Genomic DNA, 5,886 nt, shown 5'->3' with positions numbered 1-5,886 from the left:
AGAGGTACCCAGAGAGGGCGGTGTCTATATTCAAATATATGGACGTCGTGAGAAAAGCACACATGCATTGTGGTGGTTTTTCTTGGTTAAATTACGACGAGGAGTTTAGGGCCAGGATGAGTATATCTGTGGATAGACCATGGGGGGACATTGATGCGGAACTCTGGCTTCAGTGGATGTCTTCCTCCCACCCTTTGGACACTACACACACTGCCAGTGGGCTGCCTGTGGTTTATCGGCCCTTTCTCGGGCGTGCCGCCCAGGGAGGGGCGGGGACATTGGCGAGGGGACACACAAGTGGAACTGGGGCATGTTGGAATTATAACTGAGGTTACTGTACCAGACCATACTATCGTTTTAAGCATGAATGCTCCCAATGCGGGGGAAACCATACACTCGCCCATTGTTTTACAGCCGCACCCGGAGGGATGGGACATGGGTTGCAGGAGCAAGGCTCAACAGATAGAGGAAGAAGGGCATCATTTCCTGCTTTATCAAAAGGCTTTTACCCCAATTAAATGGGAATTGTTGGTTCCCTGGCTGAATCTTTATACAGATACGTCAGCAGCAGCAAAATTGTATTGGGGATTTAGAGAAGGTTTTAGAATAAGTTACCAAGGCCCGAGACTCAAACAATGGGCAGATAACCTGCGATCTGCGAAAGAGTGTCCAGAAGTGGTAAGACGACAATTGTTTGAAGAGGTAGTGTTAGGGGGGGTGGGGGGCGCAACCCATTCTTTTTAGAATAGGAGTAGCGTCAGAAACTGCAAGAATGGGTTTAGGTTGGGGAACAATCAAAAGAATTGGTAGATGGCGCTCAACTTGTTGTGTGAGATGGGTTAAGAAATAAAAAAAATATTAAAAAAATAAAAAAACTGTGAAAATTTGACAGAGTTTATTCTTGTTATCATTTTGTTTTTCTGATGCAGTTTTTCTTTTATCTAGGTGATATTCTGGTTTTATGTCCAAAAAAAACAGCAAATATGGATTATAGGTCATTCTTTCGTAAAATGGGCTGCGATTTTTGCTGACCACCAGATCTACGGAAGAAATTTGGGCATACCCAACGATGGACACGAACTTTACTGGTGCGGTTAAGGGGGCATGAGATGGGAAAGTTTGTTTCCATTGCTCACACGAATTCGTTATGACAGAGGTGGCCCAGAAATGTTAATACTCCACTTAGGAGAAAATGATTTAGTTTCCTTGTCTGGTTTAGTTTTGATACGAAAAATGCAGTTGGATTTAGCAGTGATTAAAAATAATTGGTTGGGGACACGGTTGGTATGGACAGAATTTGTTTTCAGAAAACAATGGAGGAATGCGCGGAATCAAACTGCCATTGAGAAAGCACGGAAGAAACTGAATAGAGCAATGAAGGTATTTTGTGTAGTTATGGGTAACTTGACCATAGCGCATGACAACATCACTGGCAGAGAAGGTCATCTGTTCAGGGAAGATGGGGTGCATTTGACTCACTAGGGAATGGCTTACTATATTCCGGGATATGTTATCTAAGGAATTGAATGTGGATTTGTGGGTAGCCCCAGGAGTGGAATATCAAGCTTCAAAAGAAAAATGAAATGATGCGTTTTTCTAGCTGCAAAAGGGTGGGGTCAGGAAAAATCTGTGTTTTTTCCTGAGTGGCGGAAGAGGGGGAGGTCAATGTCTAGAGCGGACATTGATCGTCCTTCATGAGAGAGGGTGGGGGGAAGCATCAGGATGGGGAGAAAGAAGAAGAAGAAAGAAAGTTGAAAGCTTTTGAAATATGGGGTCATTTATTAAAAGGAAATTCATTGAAGGTTTTTGGAAAAACAGTTATAAAGAAATATGTTTGAAATGAAATTATATGGTTTTGGTATAGCGTTCAAATTTATACGGTTTTGGAAAATATAAGAAGCATATGATATAAGTTATGGATATTGGAAGAAATTTGCCTGATCTTATAAATAAAAGTGGCCTTTTCTGCTACAGTGGTGTTGTTCTTCTCTTTGGTGTGAATCATGTTGGGCGATGGGATCCTCGGGGGGAGCGGAGCGGCAAGCGGTCTCCCCCTGGGGATTTTCGCCCGATTGGTTCGGGCCAAAAGCGCAAATTGGGCAGTGGGGCGCAGCGCGTGGAGAGTGGTGACGTAGCTTAGAGAGGGAGCGTGAACGCCATTTCAGAACGGCGTTTAGTGAGGGAAAGTAGGAATTTTGGTGAGGCCCACCTACCCATCCCCCCCCAAAAAAAAATTTTTTTTAAAATTATAATATATGAAACATTCACATTTAAAAAGGTATGCCACGATAAAACAGGCAAAATTTGTTAATCCATGATTGTGAGGCAGAAGAGGGGGAGGTCAATGTCTAGAGCGGACATTGATCATCCATCATGAGAGAGGGTGGGGGGAAGGATCAGGATGGGGAGAAAGAAAAGGAAGAAGAAAGAAAGTTGAAATATGGGGTCATTTAATAAAAGGAAATTCATTGAAGGTTTTTGGAAAAACAGTTATAAAGAAATATGTTTGAAATGAAATTATATGGTTTTGGTATAACGTTCAAATTTATACGGTTTCGGAAAATATAAGAAGCATGTGATATAAGTTATGGATATTGGAAGAAATTTGCCTGATCTTATAAATAAAAGTGGCCTTTTTTGCTACAGTGGTGTTGTTCTTCTCTTTGGTGTGAATCACGTTGGTCAAATCGTGTACACCGAGGAGGCTTGGGGCAAATGAAGTGGAAGCTTGCATGTCTAAAATAAACACAGTAAAAGAGGCTGTGTTTTTTCGTCTGAAATGTTCCTAGAAATCAGGGAATGGTGGTCTATTTTAGCAACGGACAGTGATGTTTGGGGTCCTTATTTCCAGTCCACAAAATGTAATGAACTGAATGTTTGACGAGAGCAGAGACGGACGGGGCGTCCAGTTGAAGTACCACCATCAAAGCCAGTGCAAAATCAATGGAGAAAACTTACTTGGTTTTGCTTCAATGTCCCAAAGATCAGCACCATCACCACAAGGAGAGAGAGTCGAGAGAGTCAATGTCTCTCACATGATCTGCGCCGGCCTTCACCTAAAGTGACAAGTAAAACAAGTCACTCACTCCTGGTCCAAAACCGGGAATCAGTTATGTTCCTGTTGATCCCTGGAGGCATGCACACACCATCACGTGAAGTGCGTGGTGCACGCTGAGTTTCAGCACGGTTCACTGCCGAAGGCGGGCTCCGAAGTATAAAGTATAAAGTTGGCAGGCCCTGCAGGGCCGTCATTGGTAGCGCTTTCGCGCGCTGATTGACGGCCCTGGGACTCAAAGGCCGAAGAAACTTGTTACATATTCTCGGGTGGTGCGTGCAGTGCGATTGCACTTACACACACTGGCCAATTAGGCGGTACGCCTATGCGGCAATTGGATGCAGTGAGCACTAAGCACTTTGAAATGGAAACGACGCCGCGCGCGCGGCACTAGTGGACCGTTACGGCCGTCTTTATAATTTATTTGGGGACACTGACAACGGGCCACTAGTACCGCACGGCCGCCCCAAAACAGTGCCGCCTGGGGCGGTCCGCACCACCCTAGCTACGCGGCTGTGCCCACGCCATGCAGACGTGCTCTTTCCCGCGTCTTAAGTGCTGCTGTGGCCTGTCCCAAGCACAGAGAGGCACGTGGCGCGTGGAGCTTGGCTGAAGGGGTTAATGTACGACCAGGGAGTCACTCTCCAGTATCACACTCTGCGTGAACTGGTGCTGTTTCTCGTGTAGTAATCGTGCCTTTTTGAACAGTGCCCTACCAGTCTGGCAATGCAAAGACACTCACTATGGAAATGAAGCGAAGAAGCACTGAAATTAGTCTCCTTTATGGAGTGTAACATGATTGAATATATATAGAGTGAAATCAATTTAAACAATGAAAACCTACAAATTCCTTTGGCTTCTTGTAGGTAAATATATTAATTTATCCGACCTAGTTAGGGTAGGGCGAATGTTTATGGCCCGGCAGGCCATCCAACAAAAACCCAACGAGCCCCCCACCTGTAATGCAGAGGGTGAACCATCAGTTGTGTAAGGGGCAGGTGAACTACCAGTTTTAAGAGGATGCTAAAAAACATCAGCATTAAATCAGACGATGGGGCTGATCGTCGCGCTAAAAATGGGGACATGCAAGAAAACAGCACCAATGCAGCAAGGAAGGGGTGAATGCATCTCGTTAAGAAAAGACAAGTTAAGGTTTCTTCAAAAATGTAATTGTAATAGGGGCTTAGGCTTGGTTTATGGTGTGTGTGATTCCCTTATCCGAAAAGAAATATGATGAAATAATAAAGCTAAGAGGAGTGCTTTGTAGAGTATGGCTTCCACAAATGCCAGAGGTATAACACTGGAGCATATCAGAGGAATACATCTTGCTCACATTTGTTTGCAATAACACAGAGTAGCAAGGGATTGTATCCCAGGGGAGCAGCAGCAGAACATTGCAGGCATTACCATAAAGCGAGGTGCGGCAGCAGGCAGCCGTAGGGCACCGCCTAGTGCTGCTGTGAAAATTCCAATAAATGAGTATTTCAGAAGCAAAAATATATATTTGCCGTGAGCACACTAAATCATTGCTCTCTTCCTGCAGCTAAACATAAAAATGCGATTTTGATCTAGCATATATCTAAAAAACAGTCAATGACGACGGGCTTGGAAATTAACACGGCGAGAATTTCATGCCAGGTTTGTACTTGCATGGAACATTGAGGGGTGGTCATCGGGAGTAGATCTGCAAAGTTCTCAGACTTAAAAATGCTGCAAGTAATTAAAAACATAAACACTCGAACTTGATTAGTTTTAAAATCCCAATGCAGGAGTGGCAACCTGTTCCTCCAATGTGTCTGTCTTGGAGGGGCTAGACTGGTATCACTTAAAAGACATACCGGGTGTCCTGCTCTGTGCACTGTTTCAACACTTGTGACACAGTGTGATTGCTGGCCCAGATTATGTGCAGTGTGTAGCACACTCAAGATGATCTGGCCCACTTACAGCTGCACCTTCCCCTGCAGTTCACCCTGACACCCCTTACTTGCTGAACACAGGACGGATGTAGACTGTGATGATCTTCTCGCTTTTCGACGTACCATCAAATGGTCACCTTGAGTAGGAAATTATCATAAGTGGAGGGCAATAGCTCATGTTAAATCTGGTGGAGATGCCAACTTTATTAAGGCCGGAGTTTGCTGATTTTTACCCACATGTACATGGTGGCAATAAATGTTGCACAGAAGAACGGACCTGAACATTCCCATCCTTTTGACTCATTTTGGGGTTGGAAACATACCAAATTTGGTAACATTTATTCAGCTGAAACCAAATTAGAACAAAATAAAATATTACGGTTGCCCCGTTGGCCAACTTCGCCGTTCCCCTGCCCCGTCTATAGGCTGAACAATAACTGGGTTCCTACGAGTGGCGGCTGGATGTCGAAAGACACCTAGAAGCCAGTGGTCTCTGCCACTGGGCCAGTGTGGCCCAGCAACAATAGTCCCACCCCATTGAATTTTCACTTGTTTTCAGGCATGAGATCACAAAAACAGGTATGGTGGTCCTAGGTAGGGAAAACAATCAATGTCTCTGTAGTGCAGGAAGAAAAGATTCTGATTGTCTGGAACATTGCTTTTCATTTTTCTTAAACAAATTCCACCACCAAAGGACACAGTGATCCCTGCGAGGCAGGAGGGCATCATCAGATATGACGATCTCCTGAGCCAACTCTGCCCTGACAGACTGAAGAATGTTTAAAAAACACAACCAAAATTATTTAAATAAAATACATTTATTGAAATTTACAAAATTAACATTAGCCACCCTGCCTATTACTAAAACTCAGTTCAAGGCTTATGGGATCCTGCATCCAGGGCAGTGAATTTTCT

The sequence above is a fragment of the Lissotriton helveticus genome, chromosome 9, assembly GCF_964261635.1.
Source record: "Lissotriton helveticus chromosome 9, aLisHel1.1, whole genome shotgun sequence".
Classification (NCBI taxonomy): domain Eukaryota; kingdom Metazoa; phylum Chordata; class Amphibia; order Caudata; family Salamandridae; genus Lissotriton; species Lissotriton helveticus.
This window is presented reverse-complemented; position numbering follows the sequence as displayed.